Raw genomic sequence first — 16,446 nt, 5'->3', positions numbered from 1 at the left:
AACCTGATGCTTTCCCTGGTGATTTGTCCCACACGTTTAAAGAAGACAGAATACCAATCCTTCTGAAAGTCTGTAAAAAGTACAAGAGGAGGGAACACTTCCCACGTCACCCTAGAATGCCAGCATTGTCCCGATTCCAAAGACTGACAAAGACCTTACAAGAAAAGACAGTTGCAGGCCAAAATCCATTATGAAGAGAGAGGCAAAAATCCTCAACAGAATTCTAGCAGACAGAATCTAGCAGCACATTCACAGGACTCTACATCATGACCAAGTGTGATTTACACCGGGAATGCAAAGGCCGTTCGGCGTAGCTAATCAGTGTCCTAGAATACATCCAGAAGAAACATGATCATGTCAATTGTTGTAGGATAAGCTTTGACAAAATCCAAACCTTTTCATAACAAGTGTTCTCAATAAAATAGAAATAGAAGGTTAAATTGTGATAAAGGAGAGGTGCCTGGGTGGCTCAGTGGGTTGAGTGTCCGACTCTTGGTTTGGGCTCAGGTCATGATCTCAAGAGTCTTCAGATTGAGCTCCAGGGAGGGTTCTGCACTCAGTCGGGAGTCTGCTTGGAGATTCTCTCCCTCTGCCCCTCCCCACTCCTGGGTTTGCATGCTCTCAAATAAATAAATAAATAAATAAATAAATAAATAAATAATTCTTTAAAATTATGATAAAGGATATTTATGAAAAATAACTCATATGTATATCATTCTCTGTGGTGAAAGACTGAGAGTTTTCTCCTTAAAATCCCCAAAAAGTCAAGGAAGCCCATGTCCACCACTTCATGTCCATATTGTCATGGAAGTTTGGTCAGAGAAATTATACAAGATTAGTTAGTAAAAGCTCACAAATGGAAAGGAAGAAGAAAAAGTTTATTTATATAGGACATGATCTTCTATGCAAATAATCCTAAGAATTTGAAAAACTCTGTACGAGATTATAATATTTCCCGAAAGGTATGAGCAGAGAAGACCAACACATATGGCTCAATGGGATAGTGCTGAGAATCAAGGAATACATACATGTACAGTCAGTTGTTTTCGAACACGGAGACCAAGATCATTCAATGAGGCAAAAACAGTGTCTCCAACAAACGGTGTTGAGAAACCGGATATCCACATACGAAGGAGTGAAGTCAGAGCATTCCCTTCCACCCTATAAAAAATGAACTCCACATGGATCCAAGCATGAACTTTAAGAGCGAAAATTCATAACACACAGAGGGAAACTAAGAGCACCTAGGGGCAGATCTTCCTTCCCTTGGTTTTGGCAATATGGTGTCTCTTGTATGGCACCCGAAGCCCAAGCAACAACAGAGAAAACAGAGACACTGGACTTCAACGTTGCTAACAACTTTTGTGAATGAAAGGGTAATCTCAAGAGGATGTAAGGAAACCCAAAGAATGGTAGGAAATATTTGCAAATCTCATACGAGTCTTGCATCTAGAATGTGTACAAAACTCCTCCAACTTAAGAACCTAAACAACCCCACTGAAAATAATAGACATTTCTCCAAAGAAGATAGTCAGACGACCCAGTGAGCACATGGGGCGATTTTCTTCATGAGGTCATAGGAAATGCAAGCCAACACCACAGTCACATGCCTTCCCCCACCCAGGAAGAGGGGCTCGAGTGAATAAGCAGAAATAACAAGTGTCGGAGAGGATCTGGGGAAACAGAACCCTCCTCCATTGCTGGGGGAGATGTAATGTGGCGGAGCCACTGTGGCAAAGGGTGTGGCACGTCGTCCACACGTTGAGCATACTGTTCTCATTTGGCCGAACTCCACTCATTCTCTAAACAGAAGAATGGAATACAGGCCCTCTAACAACAGCCTGCACGTAAGTCTTCGTAGCAGCACTCTGGATAATAACCGAAAGATGAAAACAACCCACAGGTGCACCCACACTTGAATGGACACACACAACGTGGTCTGTTCATACAATGGGATTCATTCAGCCACGCCAGGAATGAAGTAGTGATACACGCTATCACGTGGGTGAACTTCGAAAACATCCTACTCAGTGGAAGAAACTAGACCCCAAATACCACATACGGTATGATCCCACGTGAATGAAAAATTCGTCCCAGGTAAATGACAGGTGCCAGATCAGTGGTTGCCTGGGAGCAGGGGGATGGGGAATGGCCAGTGCCTGCCTGCTCAGAGGGTGCGGGGTTTCTCTCCAGGGCATTAAATGTTCTGGGACTAGATAGGTGATGCTGCCAGCACGGGAAATGGAGTTGATAACAGTGGTTTGCACACTTTGAAATGTTTAAAAAGATAAAGTTTATTTTATCTTAAGCTCCAAATATACCTGGAGACATGAAAAGAAACCAAAGCCAAAAGAGAAGAAAAGGAATGCGTTCACTGGTGAGGACAGGCCGACTCTGGTGCTGGAACTGGCCCTGGTTGGAGCTCATCAGCTGCTCCGGGAGGTGGGGCCGGAGCTGGCTGTAGCTGGTGCTGGATTGGGTCTTGCTCCCACTGGCCCTAGCTCTGCAGGGGGAGCCAGCGCTGGCTCGAGGTCGGAGGTGCCGCCGGAGCTGACTGTGGAGCCGGTCCAGCTGGGAGTCTTGCCTTGGCTCTAGCTCTGCAGTCGGCGACGGAGCCGTAGGTCCAGGGGATTCCTTCCACTGGGGCGCACGTGGCTCCAGCTCCCAAGCTCCTGGCGAAGGCCCCGCAGCAGGACATGGAAATGCCTCGAGCTCTGCAGCGGGCTTTGGGTCTGTAGCTGCTTCTGCAGCCGCGTCGACTCTGCAGCGGTGACCGGCCCCGGGGCAGAGGCCAGTTCTCCGTCTCGAGATGGTGCGGAAGGAGCAGGGGGAGAGAAGATCACCACCCTGCCAGGGGGATCCCCCTGTGCTGATCCCCACAGCCCGTCCCTGTGCCTTGTCAGAGAAAACCGGCCTCCCCCAGCAGCGCTGAGCTGCCTCGAGACCTGGCTCTTGTTCTCGGGCTGCCTCTCACTCTGCCAGTGGTGCCGGATTGGGTGGGAGAACTGGTGTGGAGGTGGCTCTGCTCTGGAATTCACCCCGGAGCTGCTTTTGCCTCCGGAGGGGGACCGCGGGTCGGAGCTGGAGGGGCTCTAGTTTGCGGGGCCCTGACCGCTGTGGCTCCAAGATCGGGTCAACCTTCCTCTTGTAAATTTCCACAAAAGGAAGCAGGCAGAATCCTAGAGATATTCTTCCAGTGGTGACCCCTGTGACGCTCCTGGATCCGAGTGGTGCCAAGGTGGACTGCAGGCAGCGCTAGAGTGTGCTGCCCAGATGCGCTCCTTGGGACAAAGGCTCTCATTTCCTCCGTGGCCGGGAGTGCTAGCTGCTGATGGCTCAGAGAAGTCCCTCTGAGGAGCTGCCTGCAGCTGCAGGGCCCCCCTCCCAGGGGGCAGCCGTGCAATGACTGGTTTGTGCACAGTGCAAAGGCTCCACCCTCTGGTCTCAATTCAGGATCTCTCTCCAGGTGGCCCCTCACCGTTCAACCTCTCCTCCCCAAGAAGCTGCCTGCACGCAAGGATCAGCCATGCCCAAGACTCCCCTGTTACCCAGCGCTCCAATTTTGTCTCCCTGCTGCAGCTGTGATGCTCCCTCTCCCTGGAGCCACTCCTTGCATTTTGTCCCATCTTGCCAGCTCGCCTTAAACTACAGTCACAGGTCTCATCAATTGTCCCGACCCCTCCACGCCTCTCAGTGAACGCTGCTCATTCATTGTCTCATCCTTTTCCAAGAGTGTGCTCACAGACACAGCAGTAAGAGCTCCGTAATCAAACATTTTATACATGGGAGAAGTCATAAATAATAGAACAACAGCAGCATGCATTCCCTCGGCCATCAGAAATAAAGCATAATCAAAAATCTGAAGCCCCTTGACTTCCTTACTTACTGATCAAAGTCCCCACCAATACCCAGAGGCAACCACTCTCCTGAATTTAGTGTTTAGCATTCTTTTTTACTCTAAAAGAATGGAATTAGGGGCGCCTGGGTGGCTCAGCCGTTAAGCATCTGCCTTCGGCTCAGGTCATGATCCCAGGGTCCTGCGATCGAGCCCCGCATCGGGCTCCCTGCTCCGCAGGAAGCCTGCTTCTCCCTCTCCCACTCCCCCTGCTGGTGTTTCCTCTCTCGTTGTGTCTCTCTCTCTCTCTGTCAAATGAATAAATAAAATCTTAAAAAAAAAAGAATGGAATTAAATAGTGCATGCATCCATATTCAACTTTTTTTTCATTTAACCTTGTGAAAATCATTTGTGTTGATATATGTAACTAATTTATTCATTTTGTTACCATATAGCATCCTATTGGATAGCTATGTATCATTTACCAATTCTCCTAGAGATGACTTGATGACCTTCCCCGCTGCCAGCAAAAGCAGCATGTTGCAGTGAATGTTCTTGTCTTTGCACACTTGGGCAAGCTGCTCTAGGGTACACACCAAGGGTGGAATTGCTGGGTTGTAGAGTATATGCATCCTTAACTACTAAAAATTGCTAGATGGCTGTTGAGAATCACTAAATCAATTTATACTCCCACCAGCAGTGAATCAGTTCATTCTGCACTGCTCACAAATCCACATCCTTGTCGATTTTGGCATTGACAGATTTTTAAGTTTTAGCCCATCTGTCATGTGTGAAATGGCATGTCCTTGGATTTAATTTCCATTAGCTTAAATCTTAGTGAAAGTGACCTTCTTGTTTGTTGGGGCACCTGGGCAGCTCATTAAGCATTTCCTTTGGCTCAGGTCATGATCCTGGGGTACTGGCATCGGGCCCTGCGTCAGGCTACCAGCTCAGCGGGGAGTTTGCTTCTCCCTCTCCCTTTCCCACCTCCCCCTCTCGTGCTCTCTCTCTCTCTCAAATAAATTAAAAAAAATATTTGTTGCACAGGGGTGCCTGGGTGGTTTAGTCTGTTGAACTTCTGACTCTTGATTTTGGTTCAGGTCATTATCTCGGGGTCATAGGTTTGAGCCCTGTGTGGGCTCTGCGCGCTCAGCGGGGAGTTGGCTTCTTCCTCTCCCTCCTCATCTGCCACCATCCCCCATGTCCTCTCTCAAATAAATAAACAAATCTTTTAAAAATTATTTGATGCACAAATAAATACAAAGTGCTCCACTCATTCGTTCTGGTTCATGCATCTGTCCTGTTTGATGCCTGCAGAGATCCCATTCCTAGACTGTACATATGTTATACTCAGTTTATACACCTGGCCTTCTACCAAACGCTCCTTTTACATCCTATCCTTACCAAGCTCCCCAGCCAAAATCCATTTCTGGGGATTGTTTCTTCTTGGCTTTGTGTTTTGATTATGTTGCCATGATGCTGACCTATTCCTCTGACTTTGCCCTGGCAGATCCCCCCATCTCCTTGTCTGGAGACTAATCTGTCCTCTAACCTCGTGCTTGGCTGAGGTCTTACATCCGTGACCTTGACCCAAGTCATCCTAAACCAATCATAAACGTAGGCTGCAAACAGGCTGACCCCTTGCTCTCCTGTTTCTTATTGGCACTACTAACTCTTTGCTCAGTGGGTCCTGAAGCCTTCATCAATCTTGGTGTCAGTCTTGCTCCTTCCCCCAGGAGACCTGAGGCAGGAAAGCATCCTCAAGCTATAGGGACAACTGATCTAAGATGCTATAATTGCATCCAGCCAGTCACTAACTACTGTCCATTTTTTCTCTGTGAACTCTACTTCCATCATCTTCGGTCCTGCTGTCACCTCGCTGATTCTTTTTTTTTTTTATTCTTATGTTAATCCCCATACATTACATCATTAGTTTTAGATGAAGTGTTCCATGATTCATTGTTTGTGCACAACACCCAGTGCTCCATGCAGAATGTGCCCTCCTCAATACCCACCACCAGGCTAACCCATCCTCCCACCCACCTCCCCTCTAGAACCCTGTTTGTTTTTCAGAGTCCATCGTCTCTCATGGTTCGTCTACCCCTCCGATTTCCCCCGCTTCATTCTTCCCCTCCCGCTACCTTCTTCTTCTTCTTTTTTTTTTCTTAACATATATTGCATTATTTGTTTCAGAGGTACAGATCTGAGATTCAACAGTCTTGCACAATTCACAGCGCTTACCAGAGCACATACCCTCCCCAGTGTCTATCACCCAGTCACCCCATCCCTCCCACCCCACCCCCCACTTCAACAACTCTCAGTTTGATTCCTGCGATTAAGAATTCCTCATATCAGTGAAATCATATGATACATGTCTTTCTCTTTTTGACTTATTTCACTCAACATAATACCCTCCAGTTCCATCCACGTCGTTGCAAATGGCAAGATCTCATTCCTTCTGATGGCTGCATAATATTCCATTGTATATATATACCACATCTTCTTTATCCATTCATCTGTCGATGGACATCTTGGCTCTTTCCACAGTTTGGCTTTTGTGGACATTGCTGCTATAAACACTGGGGTGCAGGTACCCCTTCGGATCCCTACTTTTGTATCTTTGGGGTAAATACCCAGGAGTGCAATTGCTGGATCATATGGTAGCTCTATTTTCAACTTTTTGAGGAACCTCCATACTGTTTTCCAGAGTGGCTGCACCAGCTTGCATTCCCACCAACAGTGTAGGAGGGTTCCCCTTTCTCCGCATCCCCACCAACATCTGTCATTTCCTGACTTGTTAATTTTAGCCATTCTGACTGGTGTGAGGTGGTATCTCATTGAGGTTTTGATTTGGATTTCCCTGATGCCGAGCGATATTGAGCACTTTTTCATGTGTCTGTTGGCCATTTGGATGTCTTCTTTGGAAAAATATCTGTTCATGTCTTCTGCCCATTTCTTGATTGGATTCTTTGTTCTTTGGGTGTTGAGTTTGATGAGTTCTTTATAGATTTTGGATACTAGCCCTTTATCTGATATGTCATTTGCAAATATCTTCTCCCATTCTGTCGGTTGTCTTTTGGTTTTGTTGACTGTTTCCTTTGCCTTGCAAAAGCTTTTTATCTTGATGAAGTCCCAATAGTTCATTTTTGCCCTTGCTTCCCTTGCCTTTGGCGATGTTTCTAGGAAGAAGTTGCTTCGGCTGAGGTCAAAGAGGTTGCTGCCTGTGTTCTCCTTTAGGATTTTGATGGACTCCTGTCTTACATTGAGGTCTTTCAACAATTTGGAGTCTATTTTTGTGTGTGATGTAAGGAAATGGTCCAGTTTCATTCTTCTGCATGTGGCTATCCAATTTTCCCAACACCAGTTGTTGAAGAGACTCTCTTTGTTCCACTGGATAGTCTTTCCTGCTTTGTCGAAGGTTAGTTGACCATAGAGTTGAGGGTCCATTTCTGAGTTCTCTATTCTGTTCCATTGATCTATGTGTCTGTTTTTGTGCCAGTACCATGCCGTCTTGATGATGACAGCTTTGTAATACAGCTGGAAGTCCGGAATTGTGATGCTGCCGGCTTTGCTTTTCTTTTTCAATATTCCTCTGGCTATGCGGGGTCTTTTATGGTTCCATACAAATTTTAGGATTATTTGTTCCATTTCTTTGAAAAAAGTGGATGGTATTTTGATGGGGATTGCATTGAATGTGTAGATTGCTCTAGGTAGCATTGACATCTTCACAATATTTGTTCTTCCAATCCATGAGCATGGAACGTTTTTCCATTTCTTTGTGTCTTCCTCAAATTCTTTCATGAGTATTTTATAGTTTTCTGAGTATAGATCCTTTGTGTCTTTGGTTAGATTTATTCCTAGGTATCTTATGGTTTTGGGTGCAATTGTAAATGGGATGGATTCCTTAATTTCGCTTTCTTCTGTCTTGTTGTTGGTGTATAGGAAAGCCACTGACTTCTGTGCATTGATTTTATATCCTGCCACTTTACTGAATTCCTGTATGAGTTCTAGCAGTTTTGGGGTGGAGTCTTTTGGGTTTTCCACATAAAGTATCATATCTGCAAAGAGTGAGAGTTTGACTTCTTCTTTGCCAATTTGGATGCCTTTGATTTCTTTTTGTTGTCTGATTGCTGTGGCTAGGACTTCCAATACTATGTTGAATAGGAGTGGTGATACTAGACATCCCTGCCGCATTCCTGACCTTAGGGGGAAAGCTCTCAGTTTTTCCCCATTGAGAATAATATTTGCTGTAGGTTTTTCATAGATGGCTTTTATGATATTGAGGTATGTACCCTCTATCCCTATACTCTGAAGAGTTTTGATCAAGAAAGGATGCTGTACTTTGTCAGCTTTTCCTGCATCTATTGAGAGGATCCTATGATTCTTGTTCTTTCTTTTGTTAATGTATTGTATCACATTGATTGATTTGCGGATGTTGAACCAACCTTGCAGCCCAGGGATAAATCCCACTTGGTCATGGTGAATAATCCTTTTAATATACTGTTGGATCCTATTGGCTAGTATTTTGGTGAGAATTTTTGCATCCATGTTCATCAGGGATATTGGTCTGTAATTCTCCTTTTTGATGGGGTCTTTGTCTGGTTTTGGGATCAAGGTAATGCTGGCCTCATAAAATGAGTTTGGAAGTTTTCCTTCCGTTTCTATTTTTTGGAATAGTTTCAGAAGAATAGGTATTAATTCTTCTTGAAATGTTTGGTAGAATTCCCCTGGGAAGCCATCTGGCCCTGGGCTTTTGTTTTTTGGGAGATTTTTGATGACTGCTTCCATTTCCTTAGTGGTTATAGGTCTGTTCAGGTTTTCTATTTCATCCTGGTTCAGTTTTGGTAGTTGATACATCTCTAGGAATGCATCCATCTCTTCCAGGTTATCTAATTTGCTGCCATAGAGTTGCTCATAATATGTTCTTATAATTGTTTGTATTTCTTTGGTGTTGGTTGTGATCTCTCCTCTTTCATTCATGATTTTGTTGATTTGGGTCATTTCTCTTCTCTTTTTGATAAGTCCGGCCAGGGGTTTATCAATCTTGTTAATTCTTTCAAAGAACCAGCTCCTAGTTTCATTGATCTGTTCTACTGTTCTTTTGGTTTCTATTTCATTGATTTCTGCTCTGATCTTTATGATTTCTCTTCTCCTGCTGGGTTTAGGCTTTATTTGCTGTTCTTTCTCCAGCTCCTTTAGGTGTAGGGTTAGGTTGTGTACTTGAGACCTTTCTTGTTTCTTGAGAAAGACTTGTATTGCTATATACTTTCCTCTTAGGACTGCCTTTGCTGCATCCCAAAGATTTTGAACAGTTCTGTTTTCATTTTCATTGGTTTCCATGTATTTTTTTAATTCTTCTTTAATTTCCTGGTTGACCCATTCATTCTTCAGTAGGATGCTCCTTAGCCTCCATGTATTTGAGTTCTTTCCGACTTTCCTCTTGTGATTGAGTTCTAGTTTCAAAGCATTGTGGTCTGAAAATAGGCAGGGAATGATCCCAATCTTTTGGTACCGGTTGAGACCTGATTTATGACCTAGGATGTGATCTATTCTGGAGAATGTTCCATGGGCAATAGAGAAGAATGTGTATTCCGTTGCTTTGGGGTGGAATGTTCTGAATATGTCTGTGAAGTCCATTTGGTCCAGTGTGTCATTTAAAGTCTTTATTTCCTTGTTGATCTTTTGCTTACACGATCTGTCCATTTCAGTGAGGGGGGTGTTAAAGTCCCCCACTATTATTGTATTGTTGTCGATGTGTTTCTTTGCGTTTGTTATTAATTGCCTTATGTAATTGGCTGCTCCCATGTTAGGGGCATAGGTATTTACAATAGTTAGATCTTCTTGTTGGATAGATCCTTTAAGTATGATATAGTGTCCTTCCTCATCTCTTATTACAGTCTTTGATTTAAAATCTAATTTGTCTGATATAAGGATTGCCACCCCAGCTTTCTTTTGGTGTCCATTAGCATGGTAAATGGTTTTCCACCCCCTCACTTTCAATCTGGGTTTGTCTTTGGTTCTAAAATGAGTCTCTTGCAGACAGCATATCGATGGGTCTTGTTTTTGAATCCAGTCTGTTAGCCTGTGTCTTTTGATTGGGGCGTTTAACCCATTTACATTCAGGGTAACTATTGAAAGATAGGAATTTAGTGCCACTGTATTGCCTGTAAGGTGACTGTTACCATATATTGTCTGTGTTCCTTTCTGGTCTATGTTGCTTTTAGGGTCTCTCTTTGCTTAGAGGACCCCTTTCAAGATTTCCTGTAGGGCTGGTTTTGTGTTTGCAAATTCCTTTAGTTTTTGTTTGTCCTGGAAGCTTTTTATCTCTCCTTCAATTTTCAATGACAGCCTAGCTGGATAGAGTATTCTTGGCTGCCTATTTTTCTCATTTAGTGCTCTGAATATATCCTGCCAGTCCTTTCTGGCCTGCCAGGTCTCTGTGGATAGGTCTGTTGCCAATCTAATGTTTCTACCATTGTAGGTTACATATCTCTTCTCCCGAGCTGCTTTCAGGATTTTCTCTTTGTCTATGAGACTCGTAAGTTTTACTATTAGATGTCGGGGAGTTGACCTATTTTTATTGATTTTGAGAGGGGTTCTCTGTGCTTCCTGGATTTTCATGCCTGTTTCTTTCCCCAAATTAGGGAAGTTCTCTGCTATAATTTGCTCCATTATACCTTCTGCCCCTCTCTCTCTTTCTTCTTCTTCTGGGATCCCAATTATTCTAATGTTGTTTCGTCTTATGGTATCACTTATCTCTCGAATTCTGCCCTCGTGATCCAGTAGTTGTTTATCTCTCTTTTTCTCAGCTTCTTTATTTTCCATCATTTCATCTTCTATATTACTGATTCTCTCTTCTGCATCATTTATTCTAGCAGTTAGCGCCCCCATTTTTGATTGCACCTCATTAATAGCCTTTTTAATTTCTACTTGGTTGTATTTTAGCTCTTTTACTTCTCCAGAAAGCGTTTCTCTAATAACTTCCATATTTTTTTCAAGCCCAGCTAGTATCTTTAAAGTGATGATTCTGAACTCTAGATCTGACATCGTACTAATGTCCATATTGAGTAGGTCCCTGGCAGTCGGTACTACCTCTTGTTCTTTTTGTTGCGGTGATTTTTTCCGTCTTGTCATTTTGTGCAGAGGAGAATAGATTAATGAGAGAACAAAATGCTAGCAGAATAACCACGTCCCCAGAAAATATACTCTAAAGAAATCAGAAAAGACCTAAAGCAGTGGGATAAGAAAAGGAAAGAGAGAAAAAAGAAAAAGAAAAAAAAAAAGATAAAGATAAAAACAAAAACAAACAAAACAAAACAACAACAACAAAAGGAAAATCAGAATATGATCAAGTATATTCTATATGGTATATAGATCAGTGCCACACACTAGATTTGGGGTGTATTTTGGTCTTTTAGAAGAAAGTGCTTCCCAAAATTTTAAAGAAAGAAAAACTTATATATGTACAAAAATAGGGGTTGATATGATGAAGGGATGGAATATGATTGTAAAAGTGGAAATTATAAAAAATGTTATAAAAGGAATTGATAAGAAGTTGTTTGAAAAAAGAAAGAAGAGGATTTAAAAAAAGAAAAAACAAAAAGAGAAAAAGAAAGGGAGAGGATGTGATCAGGCAAGGGAATAGAAAGCACCATATACTAGAGATTTAGGGTATATTTTAATCTGTTAGAAGAAACTATCTCAAAATTTTAAAGAGAGAACAACTTATATATATAAGCCAAAAATATGGGTAACTACTATGAAGGGATAGAATATGACTCTAAAAATGAAAAATAATTTTTTTTTAAAAGGGATTGATAAGATGTTGGTTGAAAAAGGGAAAAAGAAAAATTCAAAAAGAAATAAAAAGACAAAAAGACAGTTAAAAAAATTGACTTTAAAAGACTAAAGAATCATGGTAAAAAAGCCGTGAATTCTATGTGCAGTAGTCCCCTAGCACTGGAGTTCTGCTGTTCTCATTGATCGGTAAACTTGGTCTTGGTGGCTGTTCTCGCTGATCTTCTGGGGAGGGGCCTGTTGCCGTGGTTCCCAAATGTCTTTGCCGGAGGCGGAATTGCCCCGCCCTTGCCCCCTCCCGGCTAAGTAATCTGCTTGGGTTTGCTCTCCAGGCTTTTGTTCCCTGCGAGCTTTCCGTACAGCTTTGGAGGTGGAGAGTGAAAATGGCGGCCTCCCAATCTCCGCCCCGGAGGAGCTGAGAACTCGGGGCCCCGCTCCTCAGTGAGCCCCAGAGAAAAGTCGTCAGTAACTCCCGTCCCCCGGTCTCCGGCCGCACTCCGTGCTCACCCGGCCTGTGACCGCGTTTCTATCTCTGGCACCCGACCCCGGGTGGAGTCTCCATACCCAGCAGATCCCTGCAGTGCGCTCCTGCGCGGCTCCTCCCCGGGGAGGAAGGTGAGTCTCCCCAGATCTGCCGCTTGTTGCGTCCCTGCTGGAGGAGCAGGGGCCCGACTGGGCCGCGGATCACGGTCAATGGCAACCCCGAGCTGAGAGCCCGCGCCTGGGCTCCGCCTCTGCAGCCGGCTTCCCTGCTCCGTTACCTGGGAGCTCTGCCATACTCAGGCACCCCCGGTCTTTCTGTGACCCCGAGGGTCCTGAGACCGCACTGTCCCGGAGGGTTCCACCCCCCACTCAGCCACCAGAGGGACGTGCCTCAGCGGAGCGGACTTCTAAAAGTTCCGATTTTGTGCTCCGTGGTTCTATCACTCGCCAGAAGCGGCCAACGGAGGCCCCTCCCCCGCCGTCTATCCTCCCGAATATCGCCGCGGATTCACTTCTCCGCACGTCCTACCTTCCAGAAAGTGGTCGCTTTTCTGATGAGAGAGTTGTTGCTCTTCTTTTCTTCGATCTCCTGTTGAGTTTGTAGATGTTCAGAACGGTTTGATCCCTATCCAGCTGAATTCCTGAGAGGAGACAAAATCCAGGTCTCCTACTCCTCCGCCATCTTGCTCCGTCACCTCGCTGATTCTCGCAATGAGCCAGAAGAGCTGCACAGAACCCCTGAGGTCCCCAGTAATGTCCACAGGGGACCCCGGAGGCTGTTAGGAGCCAGTCTCTGAGAGGATTTCTGAGGCCTCGGGGCTGTATATTGGGAAGAGGTCCCTGGGGCCTTCCTGAGCTCCACTAGGAGAGAATCCCGGGAGACTGCCTGAGGCTGTGTCAGGAGGGAGTCCCTGCGGATCCACTGAACCTTTATTGGAAGATCTCTGGAGTTTCCCTGAGGTCATGTAAGGACAGGATCCCGGAAGAGCTCATCAGGCTATGAACAAAGGAGCCCTGAGGATCTAGTGAGGGTATGTCAGCTGGGGATTACCAAGGATCCATTAAGATCACACCAAAGAGAAGATTCCTGGAGTTTCTATGGTGACAAAAGGGGGTCCCTGGAGAGTTCCCGTGGTTGTCATTCATCCAACACACACTTGCAGAGGCAGAAGAACTAGGCCCCACTGAGCAGGATCTCACAAGCTACCTGTGGACACAGAGATCATAAAAACAGTCGGGTAAATGTTGCAGGGTGGGCGCAAGGACCTGTGGAAAGGGCATAAAATTCGGTGTCCGCGAGGTGAGCGAGCCATTCTGCTCTTCCGGGAGGGGCGGCCTTTGGGGGTGGTGGGCATACGGCTGCCGTACTGCATGTAAAGAACCCGGTGCAGATCTTGCGTGGGGCAAGAACTCCATCAGTGCTACCCATCAGTAAGCGAGGGGCACGGGCACACTTACACACGCAGCCCAATTCTTGTCTCGCGAGAGAACTGGCGGAGGTGCGTCCACAGACTCCCGAAGTTAGACTGTCCTGCAGTCGGGAAAGGGCAGGACCTGGCTTCTCGGTCCGGGTCTGCAACCAAGAGAAATCCAGCGCCAGTCACGCACGTCACCCCACATCTTCGTTGGCTGCGTCAAGTTAAAAGAAGCAAACACTGAAACACCGAAACATAACTTCAGCAGCTGTCATTTCACCACGTAACCAACGCAGACTCGCTCTTTTCAAAGATTTCACTCACTCGAGCGAGCTGTCGAGCGAGCGAGGGCACCAGCCGGGAAGGGGCAGGCGGAGGGGGAAGCAGAGTCTCCCCGCCGAGCGGGGGCCCGACGGGGCTCGAGCCCAGGGCCCTGGGGTCATGATCCGAGTCCAAGGCAGACGGCGGGCCGACAGAGCCGCCCGGCGCCCCAGCAGTGTAGACGGACTCTCCCTCCGCTCCGCGCCGACTCTTCAAAAACCCTGCCGGGGGCTTCCTGCGCCGGGTTCCGCGACCCCCAGGCGCCCCCCCCCGCGCTCCGCCGACCCCGCTGCCCCTCGCTGCCTCCGCGCGCCCCGGACCCTCCCGCCGCCTCGCCCGGAGGCAGAGCACAGAGCCGGACGGGGGCCCCAGCCAGCCGCCACCACACGGACCCCCGCCGCCCGCACGGCAGCCGCCACACTCCCTCCCCGGCGTCGCCCTTGAATGCCGTCACGCCCGCGCCTTGCGTCCGGCGTGCCTGGGCGGAGGCGTGACTTCCGGGCGCGCGGAGGCGGGACTTCCGGGAGCAGGCGGAAGAGCCTCTGGGCTCGGGCGTCCGGGGGCCGCTGAGGGGCCGCTCGGGGTGCAGGAAAGGGCCGCCGGGCCTGAGGGAGGAGGAGGGGCCATGGCCGGCGACGGGGCCCGGAAGCGGTTCTGGAGGCGCAGCAACGGCGAAGTCCCGGGCAGGTGGGTGTGACGGGGAGGCCGGGTCGGGGTCAGGGCTCGGAGGTCGGGCGGGCGCGGGGGCCCGCGGGGCTGCGGGTGGAGTCGGGGGTCTGGGGAGGGCTGCTGGGGACGAGAGCGACGTTGGGGGGCCGGGGGGCTCGAGCGCAGGGTCTGGGCGGTGACGGGGGCTGCGCGCAGACCGAGGCTTGAAGGGAGGAGGAGCAGCTGCGCGCGAGGCTTTCCGAGGCCGCAGGCTCCCCTCGGTGACACTCCTCGGCAGGCTCTCCTCGGTGACATCCCGGGCGCCCTGGGAAGCCGAAGGGGACCGACTCGGGTCGCGCTGCGAAGGGTTCGGGGAGTGCGGACCTGGCCCGCTGGCCGCGCGGGCTGCGCTTGCCGGGCGATCGCCTCTCCGGGGGGCGCGGCGGTGGGACCCCCTTGAATGGCCTTCTTGTCCCTCCCGCGCTCGGCTGCGCTTGCCGGGCGATCGCCTCTCCGGGGGGCGCGGCGGTGGGACCCCCTTGAATGGCCTTCTTGTCCCTCCCGCGCTCGGCTGCGCTTGCCGGGCGATCGCCTCTCCGGGGGGCGCGGCGGTGGGACCCCCTTGAATGGCCTTCTTGTCCCTCCCGCGCTCGGCTGCGCTTGCCGGGCGATCGCCTCTCCGGGGGGGCGCGGCGGTGGGACGCTCTTGAATGGCCTTCTTGTCCCTCCCGCGCTCGGCTGCGCTTGCCGGGCGATCTCCTCTCCGGGGGGCGCGGCGGTGGGACCCACTTGAATGGCCTTCTTGTCCCTCCCGCGCTCGGCTGCGTTTGGCCTCGAGCTCGAGGACTCGCTCCGGTGGATTTGAGCCTCCCTGTGAATTTCCACGTACCCCACCTTCCGGCCGCAAAACCAACTCCTTTCTTGAGTCCGCAGCAGGAAGCGAATTAAGGAAAAGAAATTAAACAAAAAATGAAGTGCGTGCAATGACCCGGGTGCACCCTGGAAGCTGTTCGGCTCCAAAGTCCTGATCAGCTTGCGGCTGATCCCCAGCCCGCGCCCCGGGGAAGGTGAAGACAGTGCGTGGACAGTGCCTGGCGAACGTAGATTAGACAGAAACAGATGTCAAGGTTTCTTTTTCTTTTTTAAAGATTTTATTTATTTATTTGAGAGAGAGAATGAGAGAGAGCACATGAGAGGGGGGAGGGTCAGAGGGAGAAGCAGACTCCCCGCCGAGCAGGGAGCCCGATGCGGGACTTGATCCCGGGACTCCAGGATCGTGACCCGAGCCGAAGGCAGTCGCCCAACCGACTGAGCCACCCAGGCGCCCCAGATGTCAAGATTTCTTTTTCTTTTTTTTAAAGATTTTATTTATTTATTTGAGACAGAGAGAATGAGAGACAGAGAGCATGAGAGGGAGGAGGGTCGGAGGGAGAAGCAGACTCCCCGCCGAGCAGGGAGCCCGATGCGGGACTCGATCCCGGGACTCCAGGATCATGACCCGAGCAGAAGGCAGTCGCTTAACCAACTGAGCCACCCAGGTGCCTCATGATTTTATTTATTTAAGGGAGAGAGAGCATGAGAAGGGGAAGGGTCAGAGGGAGAAGCAGACTCCCCGCCGAGCAGGGAGCCCGATGCGGGACTTGATCCCGGGACTCCAGGATCGTGACCCGAGCCGAAGGCAGTCGCCCAACCGACTGAGCCACCCAGGCGCCCCAGATGTCAAGATTTCTTTTTCTTTTTTTTAAAGATTTTATTTATTTATTTGAGACAGAGAGAATGAGAGACAGAGAGCATGAGAGGGAGGAGGGTCGGAGGGAGAAGCAGACTCCCCGCCGAGCAGGGAGCCCGATGCGGGACTCGATCCCGGGACTCCAGGATCATGACCCGAGCAGAAGGCAGTCGCTTAACCAACTGAGCCACCCAGGTGCCCCATGATTTTATTTATTT

At 48.5% G+C, this 16,446-nt stretch overlaps 1 pseudogene; it reads left to right on the top strand.

The window, feature by feature from the left end:
• The first annotated feature begins 14,399 nt into the window (after positions 1–14,399).
• LOC123842729 (alpha-mannosidase 2-like) overlaps positions 14,400–16,446 on the top strand; it is a 119,120-nt pseudogene continuing 117,073 nt past the window's right edge.

The sequence above is a fragment of the Mirounga angustirostris genome, unplaced genomic scaffold, assembly GCF_029215605.1.
Source record: "Mirounga angustirostris isolate CCGP_5_RB_7025 unplaced genomic scaffold, mMirAng1.0.hap1 SCAF_49, whole genome shotgun sequence".
NCBI lineage: Eukaryota > Metazoa > Chordata > Mammalia > Carnivora > Phocidae > Mirounga > Mirounga angustirostris.
Note: the sequence above shows the minus strand (reverse complement) of the source record. Positions and strands in the feature narration are given on the sequence as shown.